At 47.8% G+C, this 21,160-nt stretch overlaps 1 long non-coding RNA gene across 1 annotated transcript in view; it reads right to left on the minus strand.

Annotated features, from left to right (window-relative positions):
- LOC131500779 (uncharacterized) overlaps positions 1-21,160 on the minus strand; it is a 187,466-nt gene that overhangs the window by 152,425 nt on the left and 13,881 nt on the right. Inside the window, exon 2 of the long non-coding RNA XR_009256455.1 lies at positions 14,311-14,412. This is a non-coding gene — a long non-coding RNA (uncharacterized LOC131500779). The remainder of the gene's footprint in view (positions 1-14,310; positions 14,413-21,160) is intronic.

Raw genomic sequence — 21,160 nt, forward strand, 5'->3', positions numbered from 1 at the left:
CACTGGAGCCAGAGCACCAATGTAACCTTCCTGTCCACCACCACCCCACCCCCAACACACACAAAACACCTTCTCCCAGGAAGATCCCACTTCCTGGTACTTATGCTCAAAACAGTGGTGCAAAGTGGGCATGACTGTCCCCACCCCAGCCTCAAAGGAGCTCCGGCCTGGATGAATCCCTTCTGCCTACCACCCTTACCTCTGGGTCCCCAGAAAGATGCCTTGATGGCATTTCCTCCCAACAGGTACCCCACACCCACACAAACAACATGGGTGCTCTTCCTCTCTAGGGAGAAAAGACACAAGACCTTCATGCTGCTCCTTTCCCATGAAATGGAGGGCCACTTCAGTCCCCACGCCATATCTGTTATAAACTGATGCTTAAAATAGTGCGTACAAACTTCTCTAAAGCTCAAGGTTGGCCCTCTTCTCTCCCCATGAAGCTCTGGTTGGGACATTCAAATGGTTGGAAAGGCAGTGCACTTCCCCAGAAGGAAACTCCCACCATTCTGATCTGTATTCACCAAACAGCCGAAAGGAATAAAGCCCAAACTTGGTGTCAGAGGGAATGAGCCCAGAATGATAATCTAGGCTGCTCAGCTCAAATGCACACAATGGACCCAGGTGATGCCAGGGTCCAGCTGTGTTTACAGGTCCCAAATGGACACAGCCCCCAAGAGTTTGACATCAGAGCAAATTTCTGCCCCACCCTACACATATAAGAGACACAAACAATTGAAAACAATGAACTGAGTGCCTTCTGTGTTCTCATTAAAGCTTTTCATGTACAGCTCATGTAGAAAATCATAATCTTCATGTGACACCTGGCATTCCTGAAGGCTGAGGGGACTGACATCTAAGGCTGAGGTTGAGATGCTTTGGGGCATCACGCTTGGGACTGAATGCATCAAGGAGGAACAGAGAGAGGGAAAAAGGGTGCTCCTCAGGCCCTGCCCTCACGCACCTAACTATGAAAAGGGGATGACATTAATAATTCCTATGTCACTGAGTGCTTATGGAGATTAGTTGAATTGATAGATGTAAAGAACTTAGGATAGTGTCAGACAAGTAGTAAGTATCCAATAAATGATGATGATGATGATGATGACGATGACGAAGATGAATGTGATGATGGTGGGGATGATGACAGAGGTGATGATGGTGATGATGAAGATGGTGAGGAAAAGGAGGAGGCATTCATTATGCTGAGTTCCCTGAGGACACGAACAGTGTTTTGCTCACAAGTGCAGACCTTGTCAGTCTTGTTAAGCACTTCCCAAGTGCTGGAAACAGTACCTCTCAAGGGAAGACACCTATAAGTATTTGTTGAGTCATTACACAAATGAGCTAATGAATTTCTCTCTCCCTCTCCAGTGCCTCGCCTCCAGTAGGTGCTCAATCAGTGTCACCTGACTTACTCAATACGCTCATAAATGGCCAACCTCATGGGTGTTTTGAGCTCCCAGACACTCCTTAAACCTCCACTCTCATCCTGGTAGCTTCCTGTCAAGAAGGGTGCAGACCTCTGTCCCCCAACGGGGCATTTAAAAGGAAAAACAGCCCAGGTGGATGGGGCTTTCCAAAGACCCATTTGTGGAGCACGCCCCTAACCTTAATAAGCATCCTTGAGTTTAGCTGGACACCCTCTGGGAGGAGCCAAAGTTAATTTGGCACTCTTTGGCCTTCTACCACATTTTCAATAGGAATAAAAGCAACTTTGATTTCCCCTCAGGCCTATAAATAATGCAGCCCCATTTGTGTGTCACTGAATCTGTTTTAGCAGGAACCGTACAAAGGTCAGGGCCAAGTAAGTGTCTCTCCAATGTTTGTGCATAATGTCAAAGAGTATTTTTAGGGCAAATGGTATTCAGAGGAGAGATGAAAAGAAACAGTGAGGTAATTGTGTTCAAGTGCAGATATGCCCAAATGGATTAGCGTGGGTTCCCCTGGCGGCCCCCTAAGAGGCAGACGGCTCCTGCCTGCATTGCTGACCTGGAGAGGGTTAATGAGGACCGCGTTGCCCTTAAAATGGAATGGAGCAGCTTAAGCTTTTCCCAACCCAGGAGTGGTGCCAGAACAGTCTTCATCCCAGTTCTTGAGCCTCCAGATTCCAGCAGGACTTAAAAAAAAAAAAAAAAAAAAAAAAAAGACAAAAGAAAAAAAAAAAAAAAAAGAAAGCTTCTTCCTGCATAAGAATTAAATGAAGCAATTAACTACCAGGAGAGTGCAGGAGACAACATTATAGACTTTGAAGCTGCCTGGTTGTGTGATTTGGGGCAAAGGACTTGAACCCACTGAGGTTCAGTTTATTCATCCATAAATTGGGGACGGTACCAGAAGCTGTATCACAGGATGATTATGAGGATTAAAATAGACAATGTAAGTACAAAGCTTGGCACAAAGTAAGTGCTCCCTAATGACAGATATTCTTTTAAATATGTTCTAGGCTGTGATTTCCAATGGTTGGTATTTCACAAATATGTGGTCTGGTTTTGATCTATCAGGAATTCTTGAAGAACTCTGGTTTGAGGAGGTTCAGTCGCTTGGTTGAGCACCCAACTCCTTGTGATAGAATGAACAGACACACTACCTTAGCATTAAATGACTAGATCCGTTGGGAGATCTAATATCTACCAACATTTCAGGGTGGTGCTAAGCACAACTAATATTTTACAGTGTCTACAACTATTGAGAATTTGCACGGGGCTCTGCGCTGCCAGCATAAAGCCTGCTTGGGATTCTCTCTCTCCCTTACTCTTTGACCCTCCACTGCACACGTGCTCGCTCGCTCTCTCTCTCAAAATGAATAAACTTAAAAAAAAATAATTCTGGTTTGTAGACGTCACCCTTTCTTGTTTTTCGGTCTGTTGCTTTATATTAAGTTCTCACTTTTTCCTCTCTCTCCCTTGCTTGTGTCCTTTCAAAGGACTTGGGGAGAGAGGAGAAGCAGCTGGTTGTCCTCATTTCTTACCTTGGTACTATCCCCTGAAACCCATTATCCAGGGAATCAAGACCCCACAAGGGCTGCTCACCTTAGGATAAACAAATTCCACACTTAAAAAGAACACCAAGGGGTGCCTGGATGGCTCAGTCACTTAAGCGTCCAACTTTGACTCAGGTCATGATCTCGAGGTTCATGGGTTCAAGCCCTGCGTCGGGCTCTGTGCTGACAGCTCAGAGCCTGGAGCCTGCTTCAGATTCCATATGTGTGTTTCTCTCTCTGCCCCTCCCCAACTTGTGCTCTCTCGCTCTCTCTCAAAAATAAATAAACGTTGAAAAAGTTAAAAAAAAAAACAAACACCAAGAACAGAGAACACTATCTCGCACAGAAGGCCTGTGAAGCTCAGAGAAAGGCTGTGAATGCCTTGAGAAAATGCAGCTGGTGCAGGGGTCCTTAACGTGGGGTCCACAGACCCTCAAGGTGTCCTGGGGATAAGTCTGGGACTTCACGAACTTAAATGGGAACTTGAATTAGAAAAAGATTTTCAATGACCTCTACCTGGAAGTTTTCATTTCCTTCAAATGAATGTAAACAACCAGGCATAGCAGAACTTACTTTATCATGACTTTGCCACCAAGGAAAACCACAGATATTTACCCGTCACATCACAATAGTTGCAGACACCGTAAAATCTTATTTGTGCTCAGCACAACTCGGAAATATTGGCAGTTACCAGATCTGCCAATACATCTAGTCATTTAATGCAGCAGTCAAGGAACTGTGTGTATTCATTCTATCACAAACTGGAGTTTGTTTGTTTGTTTTTGAGAGAGAGAGAGAGAGAGAACACAAGTGAGCCAAGGGCAGAGAGAGAGGGAGAGAGAGTGCAGAGGCCGGAGCGGGGCTCGAGCTCACCCAGTGTGGGGCTCGAACTCACAAAGCGGGAGATTATGACCTGAACTGAAGTCGGAAGCTTAACCAACTGAGCCACCCAGGTGCCCCACAAATTGGCATTTTCAAATGTCTTGACAGCGATAACACTGGTTCCCCATGTAATTCTAATTCTTTTATTTTATGCATTTAAAATAAAACTGAGAAGAGACCTGTCTTCACCCAGCTTTCCTTCAGCCCGTGCTGCCTAAAAGGTTACAACAGCTAGTGAATGGCCAAGTCGCCGTTCAGAGGCGTCTGCCAGGAACTCAGAACACGAGGCCCTTGGTGGGGCGGCTGGAGCCCTCTCAGTCTGCAGGCATACCCTGTCTTGTTCATGCTCCACTTACCATCTCCCACCCTTCCTCCACGCTATTCAGGCCAGTAAAAGGAGGAGGAGGAGGAGGAGGAGGGGGGAGGGAGGAAGAAGAGGAGAAAAAAGCAACAAGAACCCCAACGGTAAGCCTCGCAATTGACCTAGTTCTTCCGTATGACCTCGTCCACATCAACCCCACCTAGTAGGTACAGAGGACTGGAGAGGCCAAGGGTTTGGGCCAAAGCCACACAGCTGGAGAAGAGCAGGTCTGGGGCTCCACCTGCTCCCTCGTCTCTGACAACCACTGCACCCTCACCAACCCACTTGGGCTCTTTGCTTAGCAACCACCCTCCCAACACGTCATTACACCCAAACTGTCTTATCTTTATCTTTATCCAAGGTGCTTTATACTGCGCAGTTTTCATTATTTCAAAACTAGACTGGGGCACCTGGGTGGCTCAGTCCACTAAGTGCCTGATTTCAGCTCAGGTCATGATCTCACAGGTCATGAGTTCAAGCCCCAAGTCAGGCTCTATGCTGACAGCTCAGAGCCTGGAGCCTGCTTTGGATTCTGTGTCTCCCAATCTCTTCTCTTCTCTTCTCTCTCTCTCTCTCTCTCTCTCTCTCAAAAATGCACATTAAAAAAAAAAGAACTTAACTTTCTTTTTAAAAAAGCAAAAAACTACACAGAAGTTTTATAGAGAACTCTTAATGTCATGAGGACCACATCCATGGGACTTGGGCAGAAGCCCCTTTGCTGGTTCAGAGTCAATCAGTTAGGACAGGCTAGGTATGCTGCAGGAACAAATGACCCCAAAAGCTCAGTGACTTGACAGTAACAAATATTTGTCTCTCACTCAAGTCGCAGGTCCATCAGGGCCAGCCAGAGCTGTGGTCCAGGTCTTCTTCCTAGGACCTAGGCTGCTGGAGCAGCCATAATCTGGGGCTTGACTTTGGCAATGGGGGAAAAAGGAACACGGCTCCCAAATCTTCTTTTAGGACGTGACTCAGGTCACTTCAGCTCATGTTTCATTGGCCAAAGCAAGTCAAAAGCATGACACCATTGAGAGAGGGAAGCATTAATCTCCTTCAGGGAGAAGGAGCAAATATTCCAGTGAAAAATTCAACTAGTTTAGGGGGAAAGCCCATAAAAAGGCGCTCTCTTTTGACTACAATCTAAACGCCCACAGGTTTGACCTTTGATGCATCACATGTTTACAAGACTGACCCTGGCTTCTTCTAATCTGCAGGCACCATAGTCCAAACAATTGTCAGGATGACAAATTGCCTTTTAAAATGCTTGAAATCGGGGCGCCTGAGTGGCTCAGTAGGTTAAGCGTCCGACTTTGGCTCAGCTCATGATCACGGTTTGTGGGCTCGAGCCCCGCGTTGGGCTCTGTGCTGAACAACTGAGAGCCTGCTTAGGATTCTGCCTTTCCCTCCCTCTTTGCCTCTCTCCCTCTCTCAAAAATAAATAAACATTTAAAAAAATTATAAATAAATGAAATAAAATTCCTGAAACGGTGCCACTTCTAAGAGAAAGTATATAGAGAAACCACCCTCCCCTGTTCCCTTCTCCCCACAATTCTGATGGTGTCTCCAAGACTCTGAGACTCCTTGGTCATAGTTTCTACGATGCCGACCGTGGCCAAGGACACACAGTGGGACTTCAACATCACCTGCTCAACCAGTGCACGGAACCACAACATGGCCTGCAAACACTCTCCTAAACCCTGTGAAGGGACTGCTCTGGGATAATCTCTGTCCCCTCTTAATTCAAATGCCATGTGGAGAAAGAATGCCAATGAGGCAAGATGGATTAGCAGAAGGGAGCTAAGAAGCTGTGTTGCCAAAATGGTTTTCTTCTTTCCTGTTGATTAATGAGAAGGTGGCCAGGCTCGCTTCTGTCTCGGACAGGGCATGGTGGAGAAATGTGAATGATGTCATCAGGTGATGGATTTTCTCATGCCTTCACTCAGTGAGCCGTGCCCGATCCATCAAGCCTGCTGCAAGGTGGATGGAAGAACAAAGAGCGTGGCTGCAGGAACAACCCCCTGGTAATCAACTTGCTCAGATGACATGATGCCACGGGTTGGTGGGGAAGCATAAGGGTACAGTGCAAAGGCCAGAGGTGATCAAAGTAGGTGTGTATGTGCATTATCCTACACATGATGCTGTCTGTTTTGCTCATTTTCCCCACCAATTTATGATGGAAATTTGCACTGTGTAACTGGGTGTTTTTTAATGTTTATTTATTTTTGAGAGAGAGAGAGAGACACAGTGTGAGTGGGGAAGGGAGACACGGAATCTGAAGCAGCCTCCAAGCTCTGAGCTGTCAGCACAGAGCCCGACGTGGGGCTTGAACCCAGGAACTGGGAGGTCATGACCTGAGCTGAAGTTGGATGCTCAACCGACTAAGCCATCCAGGTGCCCCGTGATGGAAATTTTCAACTGCAACACTGATTCATTAACATTTTGCTAAATTTGATGGACTCCTTATCTACCCTTCCATCCATTAATCTGTCCCATTCTTAGTTCATTTCAAAGTAAGTTGCAGACATCAGTACACTTCCTCCTAAATACTGGGCACGATTATCATTAAGGAGAGTTCAATACTTGTTTCTAGAGTTTTGGTGTACAAGTGACATACAGTGTAATGGACACATTCCAGGCATACATTCACTAGGTTTTGGCAAAATCATGGATCAGCATAACCCAAATCCGTATGAAGATATGGAATATCACGGCCACCCCGCAAGGGTCCTCTCTCCCTTCCCAGTCAATCCTAACCCTCATCACTGCTGAATTTTGCTAGTTCTAGAATTTCAAGAAAGTGGATATATTCCACATGCCCTTCCATGTGCCTGCCTTCTGCTCAGCACTTTGTTTCCAAGAATCATTCATGTTTTCTGCGTGTCTCCATAATTTGTTCACTTCCATCGCTGAGTCATGTTTGATTGAATAAATGTTTGTTTAATGCACTATCTACAGGGAAACTTTTAGAATTAAGTATTAAGTTTTAAAGAGCATACATTGATTGTTTTTACAGTTCGCTGACATCTAAAAATTAACACCTTTCACATAAAAACTAGATTTCTGGTTCCTTGTAAGAATCAGAAGATTAGGTGACACTAGGCTTACGTTCCTCCATAGTAGCAATGGTCTGGGCCGAGGGACAGGAGCCAAGATGAGGCGTGACATGTATATGCTCTCTTGTTTGCCACAGTCCTCACTGCCCCCTATTGTCCCATCTGGGTAACCTCATTCATTTATGCCATCTGCCTGCCCTGATTTTCTGACTTCTGTTAATAGTGACCAAGTGCTCCAAAGTGATCCTGGAATGAATTAATGAAGGAAGGAAAGGTAAACAAAGTGTGGTTTCATTGGCCATATCGTGCCCAAGATCCTGCATTACACACAGGAGAAGATCCTATATTTGGGATCAGTTATACCCGGGTCCAAATCCCACCTCTATTTTGTATTCTTTTCGACACCCCCACCCCTGGCCTTCCCTCTTCTGTAACGTGCAGATAAAAATGCAAACCTACCGGACGCGGGAGGAAATCAATGGAATAACATATTTAGCTTGCCTGGCACCACCGGATGGTAGTTTATAATCATCGATGTCATTATTATCATTAGCTGGTTCTCCACAAGACAGGAGGTCAACCCATTTTTCATTCTGTCTTTCCAACGCAGCAATTTGGAACCTCTGAATTCTGAGAGAATATGGTTGTGCTAATGGAGGGGAGGGATTTCCTGATCCATACGCCTCCTTTCTAGCCAGCCACCATCTCAAGCATGAGTTTAGTCCCAGATAGAAGCCACTGCAAAAGCAGAATCCAGGCGAAAATACACAGAAACTTCCTTTCTCACATTGTGGAGGACTTGGGACAAAAAGACTGGAGAACTCCAAAGACAGAGGGTGGAGACAAAAAGACTGGAGAACTCCAAAGACAGAGGGTGGAGAATTTCAGATGAAAAAATCCAGAAACAGGCCCAAAATAGATGCATGATGTTGATACATAATAGTGGTCGCACTCACATCAGTGGGAGAAAGAAAGATTATTCCGTAAGTGGTTAACAACTGGGAAAGCATCTGGAAAGACAGAAAGGCAGATCCTCACTTTACACCTTGCACCAAAAACAAATTCCAGAGGGAGCCAAGATTTAAACATTAGGTAATGGAACCATTAAAATACTAGAAGAAAACACGAAAGTTTTTTTATATGTAAAATCTTGAAGAGAACACATTAAGGACTACTAAAATTCAGAATCCATATATAAAAGAAAGGTACATCTGAACAAATAAATAAGCAATTTCTACCTTTAAAAACTACCAAGCTTAAAAAGACACGACAAAACTGGGGAAAATATTCATGCAAACCAGAAGAAAAGGTCATTTCCTAAATAGAAAGAAATCCTGTAAATCAATTCAAAAAATGCCAACAGCTCAATAGGAAAATGGACCAAATGTCCTTCATTTAAAAACAAAATACAAATAGGGGAGCCTGGCTGGCTCAGTCGGTTAAGTGACAGACTTCGGCTCAGGTCATGATCTCGCAGTTTGTGGGTTCGAGCCCTGTGTTGGGCTCTGTGCTGACAGCTCAGAGCCTGCAGCCTGCTTCAGATTCTGTGTCTCCCTCTCTCTCTGCCCCTCCTCGCGTTGTGCTCTGTCTCTCTCTGTCTCTCAGAAATAAACGTTTAAAAAAATTGTTAGAAAAAATAAAATACGAATAGCTCTCAAACATCTGAAAATATGCTCATCCATAAGAATTACAAGATCTATGTAAATTAAAACTGTAATCACAAGTTTTGAACTTCTAATGGGCCAAAATCATAATGGCTGAAAACACAATGTCACTGAGGTTGTGGGGAGAGACATCCCCATCGCTGCTATTTCCCCCCAACATGAATGACATTGTGTTTTCAGCCATTTTGACTTTGGCCCATTAGAAGCTCAAAACACATGGTAATTGATAAGCCGCTATGAAGAGAAATTTGGCTTAAACTTTTCTTATTTGATATACATATATATTGTGAAGTGATCACCACAGAAAGGTTAGCTAACACATCCATCATCTAACTACACACGTGTGTGTGTGTGTGTGTGTGTGTGTGTGTGTGTGTGTGTGAACATTCAGATCTTAGCAACTTTCAAGTACGTAATACGATACTGTTCTCCACAGTCACCATGCTGTGCACTGGATCCCCAAAACTTGTTCATCTTGTAACCTGCAGTTTGGACCATCATCCCCCCATTTCCCCCACCCCCTGGCAACCACCATTTTACTGTTTCTGTAATTTGGCTTTTTTTTGAGATTCCCCATATAAGTGGGATCATATAGTATTTACCTTCGTCTGACTTATTTCACTTGACATAATACCCCCAAGATCCATCCCTGTTCTCACAAATGGCAGGAATCCCTTCTCTTTATGGCTGAATGATACTACACTCTGTGTGTGTGTGTCCTTTTCTTTATCCACTCATCCGCTGATGGACACTCAGGTTGTCTCCATGTCTTAACTATTGCGAATAATGCTGCCATGAACATAGGGGTGCAGGTATCCCTCCAAGATAGTGATTTCATTCCTTTAAATTGCTGGATCATATGGTAGTTTTATTTTTAATTTTTTGAGGAACGTCCACACTGTTTTCCATGGTGGCTGCACCGATTTACATCCCCACTAACAGTGGCACAAAAAACACATGTACTATGTGACCCGGAAATTCTGCTGGGGAAAAGTTATCCTACAATCACACTTGAACTTGTGTGAAATACAAAGGCTATTTGCAATATTGCTTACAATAGGGAAATAGTGAGGATAACCTAAAAACTATAAATAAATTCTTGGGAAGATAGATTATGAGACATCCTTAAAATGGAATGCTGCTTTTCTAACAGTATAGAACAGTCCCCAAGACGCCTATTGTTAAAATTGACCAGGAGAGGGGAGGGAAGGGGAGATCGGGAACAGAATGGTGACTACAGTAAGCCACCATTGATGCAGGGGACGGGGGGAGAGGAATAGAGCATAAATATATGGGCTGTCTCTGGAAGGACAAACAAGGAACCAGTATCGACAGCTCACTCTGAACAGGGAGGCTGCATTGCCAGGCCACGTACCCTTTTAAATTTTATGCCACGCACACGTATTACCTAATCTTTTTTTTTTTTTTTTTTTTTAACTTAAAACATAGTACAATTGCCATCTCTGGGCCATTTAAACAGGGATGACTATTTTAGTGGACTATCATAAAAAATACTCAAGCATTGTTAGAACGGTCCAAATATATTCTCCTATAACCCGAGAATTCTAGGAATTTCCTGAAATACATCAGCACCGGCTAATTTCATTGCGTTCAAGAGGCGGAAAAGAATTTCTATTAGATTTGTAGAAGCATTGCATGCTTTTGACCTCCAAGTCCCCAAGTCTCCTGGCATAGAGCAGAAGGGAGTTTCTTTGGGTCACCCAGCCTCCTGCAATGGCCTTCAGAACGGACAGGACTTCGTTCCACATAGCACTTAATGACCACCCAACTCCCAGGGGCCATCACACACACAGGCATGGGGAACAGAATGTGGTTCTCAACATAAATGGAATTTGGAGCTATTTTCAAAGCTAGAACTCATTCAGACCGTAATGTGAAGGCATTTTTAGCTTCCAAATGGTAACTGACATTTGAAGGTTTATAATCTGCCAAGCTCCTACATGAATTCTCTCTTCTAATTTTCACCGTGATGATGTGAGAGGGGGTCCTCTCCTTATTTCCATTTACAGGTGAAGAAACTGGCAGGCTCAGTGGTGTCTGTCCAAGGTCACAATGCAAGACTCAAACTCAGGCAGTGTGACTCCAGCAAGCCTCCCCTCTGTCCACCCTACAAGGCTTTTAAAATCACAAAGCCTTGCCTCCCACCTGCCCGAGGCCACTATGTCAGGCAGCCAAGCGTCAAGTGATTACACAGTGGGCAGGACACGGAGGAAGGTGTCCCTCATGTGAAACAAACTGCCCACACCCCTGTGCTCCTAGCGCCACTTATGTCTCTAAGCAGCAAGGTCCGAGTCAGCCGTGAAACCCAAGCGGGAAAACATGGTGGTCAGGAGCTAAGATTCTACTACTTCCCAGCCATGGATCCTGGTTTGCTAGATTTCTCTGGAGAAACAGAACCAATAAGACAGATAGAGGCAGGGAGGGGTTATTATAAGGAATTGGCTCATGCAATTAAGGAGGCTAAGAAGTCCCACGATCTGCAATCTCCAAGCTGGAGGCCCAGGGTAGCGACAAGTATAGCCCAGCCCAAACCTGAAGCCTGAGAAACCAGGCAGCTGATGGTACAAACCCCAGTCCACGTCCAAAGTCCTGAGAACCAGGCTTGCTGACATGTGAGGGCAGGAGAAGATGGCCCTCTGAGCTCCAGCAGAGACAGCAAGCCTACCCTTCCTCAGCCTTTGTGTTCTACGTGGGCCCTCAACAGATCGGGCGACACCTGCCCACAAGGGTGAAGGCCATCTTCTTTAGTCTACTGACTCCAACGCTCATCTCTTCCAGAAACACCCTCACAGACACACCCAGAAGTCCTGTTTTACCAGCTATTTAGGCATCCCTTAGCTCGTCAGGTCAATGCACAAAATTAACCACCGCCTGGAGCCGGGGACTTAGCCATCGGGTAATGGGGTGGTCTGAGTAAAGGGCCTGGCATGCAGTAGATCATCAGTCCAGGTTAACCAATGGATCACAGTGTCAGGAACGTTACTGTTTTATTGTACGACGCTTCCATCTTGCACAACTCAACAGGGAGCTCCTGAATGGAGCTCTGATTCCTCTCAATCGCTCTCCCCTCCTCCTCTCCATCACCGAGCACAATGCCTGGCACACAGTAGGTCCTCCGTGTAAATGTGTGAATGAAACTGCATCCACTTCAGCCTGAATATCTTTAAAGGGTTGACACTGTATGTGTGAGCTGACATATTAAGTCTGCCAAGGGTGAGTTGCTGCTGGGAGGGACACTTCCCTGTGACTGAAAGAGGCTGGATGCACGGGGCTGGGGGAGGGGTGGTTCCAGGCTCCAGCAACTCCTCTCCCCCTGCACAACCCCCACCCCAAAAGTCGCCTCTCCTACAAGCATGTGCCTCTAACACCTTTACAATGACAACAACTCCTAAGGCTTTTACTCCACAACTTTGCAAAGATTTAAAACAGTACGAGAAAAAAAAAATAAAATAAAATAGTATGAGAGAGGGGGTATACTGACTCAAATTCACACTAAACACAGAGATGGCAGGAACCTCAGACGCTGATCAGTGATTCTGAACCTTGCCGCAGGTTAGGATCTTGGGGAGAGCTTTTAAAAATGACCCATGGAATCAAAGTCTCTGGCATGGGGCTCAACATCAGTATCCCGAAAGCTCCCAGGTGGCCCAGATGTGCAGCCAGGAAACTAGGTTCCCTAGCCACTAGGTTACCCAGTCACACACCCTTCCCTCCACCTATGGGATCCACCTATGTCAAATTAACCGTGAACCATTTCAACGTGAGCGATTCAGTGGCATTTAGTATGTCCACAATATCGTGCAGGCAACACCTCTATCTGATTCTGAGAGACTTTTGGCACCTCAGAAGGAAAGCCCAGACCCATTAGGCAGGCACCCCCAAATCCCTTTTGCCCAAGTTCCTGGAAATCACTAACCTACTTTCTGTCTGCATGGATTTAGCTGCTCTGGAAATTTCACTGAATCGGCATCACACAATCTGCGACCTTTCATGTCTGGGGTCCTCCCACAGCATCGTGTTCTCAAGGTCCACGCACATCATAGCACGTGTCAGTACCAGGTTCCTTCATGGCTGAGTATTCCAAGTACAGATCTACCACACTGTGTTTATCCAGTTGTCCGTCAGAGGACACCTGGGCGTCACCCAGTGACGGTGTTGCGTCACCTCCTTCTAAGGGAGGCCCGGGGAGCACAGGGAGCTTGCGGGACCCACACGGCTCTGGGAGGCAGACCGCGGCTTGGACCCTCGTCTCTCGATTCACACTCAACGTCACTTCTGGCTCCGCTGCTCTCCTCCTCAGTGAGCCTGTCAGCCTCCTGAGCGTGTCAGCTTCCCAGCAAGTGTGTCAGCCCCTCCAGGAGTGCACTGCCCCCCCCGTGAGTGTGTAAGCTCCCTAGCGAGTGTGTCAACAACCTGGTAAGTGTGCCAGCCCCCCGACAAGTGCACTGGTCCCCCGGTGAGCGTGCCAGCCCCTGGTGAGTTGAAAGGGGCACCCGAGGGCCGTCTGTGTGTGTGAGCAGCACTCCGTCTGCTGCTCAGCTCCCCCATGGGGAGGGATGGGAGAAAGGACAGAGGGTGGGGAGTGAGAAGCACACCCGGTCCCCACCCAGACAGAGGGTGGGGAGTGAGACAGGCCTCCCGGTCTCTCAGTTCCCTGCCCCAGGCCGGCCCACGGGACCCCCAGAATCTCGGGCTGGCACCCCCAGGAGCAAGAAAGACCAGACACTGAAAGCAACTAGTGCACTCAGGAGGTGAGCCCAGGAGCCCGAGGAAGGGTGTGGGAAGGAAAGGAGCCAAGACAGGGCCCACGGATGCCCATGGTGCCCATCACTGTGGGCACCTCTCTGGTAGCCAGCAGGTGGCTCTGCAAAACGGTATAGACGGTGCCCCTGAACTGCCCCATCTGAAGGGCTGTTCATCCTCCAGTCTCCCAGGAATCATTGCTCCTGGGGCTTCAACTCCATGATGCTGCGGGCTGCCCTACACTGGGCTGAGAGAGAGCCCTCATGCAGAGAGCGACAGGTACCAAGGTGGGGACAGGCATAGTCAGTGACGAGGGCAAAGGGTGGACACGGACAAAATGTGTTCTCATCTCTATTTCCGAATCTGTAAAATGGGTCTGTGAGTGAGACAGCGTATAAAGCGCAGAGGCAAGGCCACAGCAATGTTCAGTATTTGCTCTCCCCGACCTCACCCCCACTTACTGAACACACACTTACTGAGCACCTACTACGCACCAGGCATTTTACTGAGGGCTGTGGATAAGAGAGATGCTGCCTTGGTCAGCTTGGGCTGTGGTAACAAAACAACGCAGACTGGGGGCTGAAACAACAAATACTGATTTCTCACAGTTCTGGAGGCTGAAGTCCAAGGTCAAGGTGCTGGCACATCTGGTGTCTGGTGAGGGGCTGGCTCTTCCTGGTCTGCAGATGGCCATCTTCTCACCATGTCCTCACACGGCGGGGGGGGGGGGGGAAGAAAGCGTTAGTTCTCCTCCCCACCAGGGGGCTCCACCCTCATGACCTAATCACCCCTCAAAGGCACACCTCCCCAAACTGTCACATTAGGGCTCATATGAGTTTGGGGGGGCCGGGGGGAACAGACATTCAGTCCATAGCAGAGGTAATCCCTGTGTCTGGTACACTCACAATCTGGTGGTAGATGAATGGGACCTCCCCCTCCTCCTGATGCAGAAGGACCAAAATGTGTCCGAAGCTCCAAGTCCATCAGTCGGGGGAAACGCAACCAGCCCCTGCTCTCCCTTGATTTCAAAACCATGGACCCATCCTGACCCAGATCCCTTGTCCACCTCCTCTCGGAGCTGGTCACTAAGAGAAATGAGCCAGTTAGGGCCGCAGTTCTTTCGACCAGATCCACAGGTCACTGCCAATCTCAGCTCACGGTTCTGATGGGCGCCCGCACACTCGCTGCAAAGCTGCTGAAACTTAATTCGGGACAGATGGGAACTGGTCAGCCGTCAGCCATTTTCAATCTTGGAAACCTCCAAAAATAGCCAAACCCTAATGCATATTTCAGGTTGGACTTGTTTATTTTCCCTCGCTCTGAGCCAGCAAGCTAATTTCCCCAGAGGGAGAAGGCAAGCAACGGCTGCTGCCAGAAAACAGAAAAATCGGCTTTAGCTTCTGCCTTGATTGCCCGTGGGGAGATGCCTCCTGGGCTCCACGTCTCAGTGCTCTCAAAGAGGCCCGGCGACCAGGGCCTTTCTCTTCCGTGGGCGAGACATGGGAATAAACCCAACCCCAAAGCCCAGCAGGTGCCTGACTCTGGACACAGACAGCCGGGCCTCTCGGCTTGCAAGAGGAGAAGCAGGAGGCAAGAGCAGGATGCCAGCCTTGATCCTGTCTCAATAACCAGGCTAGGAGGGAAGAAACAAAAACAAAAACAGAATTACTGCGGCTTAAATTTCAGAGTGAGGAAAGACCCTGGTAGACCTAGGACCCTGACAGACCTAGTGTCTACACAGCTAGGGCCAAGGATGGAGGGATGGTGGTTGGTCTTAGGTGAAGTAGGAGAAGGAAAATCTACGATTGGCATGGATTCCTGTCACAGGAGCACAACTATATTTAACCGGCATGGAGGGTTGTAAGAACACAAGCTAGGAAACCTTGACTTACCCATGCACTGGCTGCTAGAGATTTCTGGCTCACCTTGAGGCAGGGAAGGTCATGGGCCCAGACCTCTGCACAGACTTTCCTTCTGCCAGTAGAGCTACTTGGGTAAGGACCGCCCTGCCATCTCCCCAGGTCCTTCCTGTCTGGGGCCTTTTTTGGCTCTAACAGAAACCTCGTTCTCCCTGGGGCTGTAAGGGTTGCGTGATTCCAGAACCTCAAAAAGGAGAGGCAGAACTTGGCTCCAGAAAGAACCAGACGGCAGGAAAGCATCTGGCAGCGATCCTCACTCTGGGGCTTCATAGAGACCTGGGTGGGAAGCGGTCCTGGTCTCCCTCTCCCCGCTACAGAAAAGCAAGGGGCAAAACTCCACACGCAGGGCATTCACAAAGAAGGGGAGGCACTGACCCAGACAGCCAGGCTGAATCATCGCCCGCGAGACAAGCTTAAACCTCCACACTGCTGTTTCCTGCAGAGTCTCTTGATAAAATGACCAAATCCCCCAAGATCGGAAGCTCTTTTCGTCTCTTCTGGAGACATTCTGGAAGGCGTGACCTCTAAGAGGGGATCCAGGACCTCAAGGGTAGGAGCAAAAGAGGAGGCAAAATCAGGGTGGTCCGTCCCTTTGTGAATCTGCCCGGACACTGTCCTAGTTGCGTCCACACCTGTCGATTCTATGTGGAAGGTAGTCACATTCTACTTTTGGCCAAATCTTATCAGTTAAACGGGTCTTGTGGTCTTAGTCTTAATTTACACACAAAGAAAATCAGACTCCAAAAGTTCACGGGACCTGACCAAGGTTATTCAGGCAACAGATGATGGAGTCAGGATTTGAATCCGCGTGAAAGCTGAGCGAACTCTCTTCACTGCGCTGCTTTAGAAGACATGGAAATTCCAGGAAAATGACACGCTATTTTTGAGGTGGTTCCACAAAGCCATCTCCTTCACGGTTCTGCTAGTCAGTGCCCAGTGCCAAAAGGAGGTATTTGCTTTCCTCTCTCCTGTCTCTCCTCTGCCTGAAAACCTCATTTGCATTAGGTCTTAAACAATACTTTTGGCTCATGCTCTTAGGAAACAGTGGAGGATGGAGAGGCTAGCTCTTCCTGGAGACTGCCAATGTCTAAATCCAAACTGTCCCTCCAGTGACGGGTGGTCCGGATGGACCTCGTCCAATTCTTTTTCACTTCCAGAAGAGTTGGTGTCTGTTCCACGTGCCCTGTTTTTCGAGACAACTTCCTCTTGGAGAAGGGCTGGCACATACGGGCATCTCCTGGTTCTTCCCCAGCTCTGCTCATGGCAGACATTTTGTATCAGTCTTGGCATTTCAGCCCACCGATCCCAGCCTCAGCCTCAATCTTCTCTGCTTAGTAAAGTACCACGCATCTACTGCCAACCAAAGAAATCCGCTTCCCATCCTTCTTCTGTGGCAAAATACTCCGTCTAACTGCACTTCCGAACGATCCTTTTGCACCGGAAGAGCAGTATCTCCCCTCTCCCCCAGGAATGTGCTGAGTGCAAGGCTCATTTTAGAAAAGCCACTTCCTATTCCAGAGCCTCAGTGTGGAGTACACTGTGAAACCATCTACCCTGACAATTATTAACTAAATATGAAATTGTCCCAACGTGAATTCATGACAAGACCATTGCGTGGGACTTCACCTTGGTTCCCAAGGGCGCTGTGAAGTCAAGGACACCAGTCCCGGGTTAAACTATGTGTGAGCCTGGCCAACCCCCACCTCCACCACCATGCAGGTCTGCACGGAGCTTTAGTAAGTTACATGATGCAGCAGATTCTACATGCACTCCAAACTCAAGGGCACAAGTGCCTGCATTATTTATAGTTCCTGTGCAGCATTCCTCACAGGCAGATGCACCATACACCATGACCTGTGCAGGGGAACTTTGCCTCCCTCCCCTAAAGGCAGCAAGTTAAGAAAATAAAATTCCAACAGTCAGGACTTGTCCCTGCTGCTTAGGCAAGACAAAGAAGCCAGAGTGTCTGGAGGGGCAGATCACAGACTCAGAAAAGGTTATGATAAGACTCAGCATCACCAAAGCCCACCCAACAGAAGGCACCATGAGGAGGAAAGAAGGTATGGGAAGGGGAGGGGAGGGGAGGGGAGGGGAGGGAAGGAAGGCAGGCACTCAGTGCATCAATGCGTACAGGTTCCTCTTCTGTATGAGTCCTACTCAGTAAATTATGCACTGATTTTCCTCTTCCTTGTCCTCGGGAATTACAATCAAGCTCTGATTCCGCATATTGCCTGAGTTGAGCCACATATGTTCAAATTAAAGATAAACTCTCTTCAAGGGGAAACCGTCCCTTTCAAAAGTGGAAGCCTACTTGAAATGTAAATGTTGCTTCAGTCCTAACCGGAGGAATACTTCTGACTCACGCTGGAATCCAGTCTGTCCCTCCATGTGGCACGTGCACCGACACTCCACGCCTGTGGCCCTGGCAGACATCAGTAATCAATAGTGCCTTTCTTTCACTCTGAGGTGAGAAGCAGCCTCAGAACTGCCCTCTGCACAGGGCTCCAGGAAGCCACTCTCAGTGCCTGGGGGCGACATGTGAGAGAAAAGCTGTTTGCCACTCTGCCATGGAGAATTTACTTACACCAGGCACCCAACTCTGACTGCCCTGAACGACACAAAATCCTGCTTCCTACTTCCATTCTTGTCTACCATGGTCCTTAGCTGTGCCTCAACACCCAAGCACCATACACAGACTGTGTCCACAGAGGGATCCAGATAATTCCGGCTTTCCCACATCTTCTCCTTGAATTATCCAGCCTCACCCTATTCTACCAACAAGATCTCCCCTGTCCCTAGACTTAGCACTTCCCCATTTTCCTGTGGTCCCTCGGAATCCTAATATGAGGACCCTCCAAAGTATCCTTATCACACCGCCTTGTAACTCAAGCCCTGGCTGACTTGTCCTAATCGCTTGCAAAGAAAGATTTTGACAAAGTCTGCTTATCCTAGAAACACGATAATGACAATTGAGCTGGTAACCTTCACCAAGCATCTTCACATTCGTGATCTCAGGTGATAAAACACCAAGTCTTGGGAGGTGAGTCTGTAAAGACCATGAGGTGTGAAACCAAACATCAACAGGTCCAAACCTTGGCTCGACCCATCACCAGCTGGGGAGCTGTAGCACATCACTCTGCCTGCCCGAGCTACATTTTCTTCATATGGAGAACTAGTGGTCCCTACCTCCCAGGGCTGCTGCAAAGATTAAATGAGATCATGCACACAGGTGCTTACCATAATGTCAGATGATGAGAAGAGGTTGGCTGCAGTGGATGCTGTCTTTGATTTGGTTTCTGAGAAGATCCTAAGGTAAGGGTTTGAATGCCATGCATTTGTAAGGAGATCCCAAGAAGCACCAGAGGGAAATAAGTCAGGGAAGGGAAAGGAACCAATACAGGGTGTGTTGTGAGTAGGTCACCACTGTGGGCAACTGGGGCTCCATCCCAAAAGGGACTCTGGGAGGCAGGGTAGAACACACCCCCAGAGCTATCCCATCTGTCTGTTTCCTTCTTCCACTAGGGCAGGTGACCTCCCAGACAGGCAGTGAAACGTGCTTTACCCATCCATCCATCCATCCATCCATCCATCCATCCAATAGCTACTGAATATCCCCTAGATACCAGCTCCTCCATAGGAGATGGGGATACCCTTGTGAATAGACATCACTGTTGCAGGTAAGACATGACCTCCTGGACACAGGTAAGCAATACAACAAGTGCAATGAAAGACTGCACGTAATAGAGACATTTTCTACAGCAGTGCATCTCGAAGTTCAATGCACATGTGAGTGACCTACAAAATATTACTAAAATACAGATTCTGCTTCAAGTTCTGGGATGAGGTTTGAGAGTTTACATTTCCAGCAAGCTCTTAACTAATGCTGAGGCTGTGCAAGTGGAGCAAAGAAACTCTAGAGAATTCATGGGGGAAGAAAAGGAGGAATTAATTCATCCTTGGGAGAAGGCACCTGCTTCCTCATAGGGTCATCTCAGCATTTGGATCTTTCGGGGAGGAGGAGGAAATTATGAAGTCCATGAATGGGAAGGGATCATTCACAATTATTTAATCCGCATATACAAGAAGGCCACTCTCTTACCATCTCCAAAAAGGGCCATCCGGCGTCTTCATAAGGACATGGAGAAGACAGCTCACCCTGATTTGTACTGTTTGAATATTTGAACAGCCAAGAAATTCTCCATTCTCCCAGCTATTGCAGGAGAGTGAGTGGAAGGAACTTTACAAAACCAGCAAGTCTCCTGGCAGCCCGGAGCAGTCTCTGGCGTGGACCCATGGGACCAGAAGCAGAACACAAGCTTGGGACAAAGTGGCACACCGTTGAGGCCTCAGCGACAGAGCATCTGAGCCAGATAAGGAGGTGAATGGACTTGGCCATCCAGATTTCCGATTCGTCCTCACCTTCATTTCCTGAGAAACTCTTCAGGCTCCCCCCGTTCTTGAGCACATGCATCTAATTAAGCCTAAACGAGCTAGCTGGAGTATATGCAAATGGAGTTAGGTTTTAGCTGAAGTCGCCTAAACCCAGATGTAACAACAGGAACAGAGTATCACCCTGAAAGACCAACGTGAGCTACCAGACAGGATGCAAGAGCCTTGACGGTCAATCGATTGTCCACAGCTATGTGTGTACTGTTACTAAACTTTTCGGCGTCCACGATTATGTTGTAATCGTATGTTATGGGAAGACAGGGGATGAGATGGAGAATCCCATACTTAGAGTAAAGCCCCTCCTTTTTTTTTCTCAGCCTGGCTTGAATCAGTTCCTCTTATTTGCAACTAAAAGATGCTTGATTAAAAGACAGGTTTCCAGATGGTCCAGGCCAGCCAGTGTTCCCAGCCCAGTGAGTATCGGCTGATGCCTAAATGAGCAATGTTACAGCCCAAAAGAAGGTAATTACGCGGGGTTTCTGGTATCCGCAAGCCATGAAGGAAGCCGTCCCGCATGCCTAATGTCCTACTCCGCTGCTACTGTCCAGCCTCTGAACAAGAGGAAGACCACAAAGTCAGCACTGCCGAAGGACGAAGGAGGATTTGGTGTTTGGACTGACCTCTGAATTCAAAGATGAGACTCTAGCTTCCAGTCTCCGCTCCACTACCGAGTAACCAAAATGCCCTTAAAGAAACCACTCACTCCTCAGTTCTTCCTACCCTAATGTGGACCTGCAGTACAAACGTGTCAGCTCCCTGTCCGTCACCTGTAGCCTCTCCCCTCCCCCTGACAGCATCAATACGCTTTGGGCGAAACCGACTTCGCGCCCTGAAGCGGGGGGGGGGGGGGGGGGGGGGGGGGGGGCGGGCACTCTGACTGGCTGAAGCCGACCAGTATCGGTCAGTCCCCAGCCACGGTCCCCAGTTCGGGGCGGGCATGTGACCCACGCAGGTGCAAGGGAGCCGAATCTCCAGTCTCTTGCGTGGAATGTGGAAACACATTCCTCTTTCTGCCCTGAGGATGTGCATGAGAAAGCGTGAAGCGTTGCTTGTTGTATCCATATCGCAGCCATGAAAGAAACCAGCTT

The sequence above is a fragment of the Neofelis nebulosa genome, chromosome 18 (genome assembly GCF_028018385.1).
Source record: "Neofelis nebulosa isolate mNeoNeb1 chromosome 18, mNeoNeb1.pri, whole genome shotgun sequence".
NCBI lineage: Eukaryota > Metazoa > Chordata > Mammalia > Carnivora > Felidae > Neofelis > Neofelis nebulosa.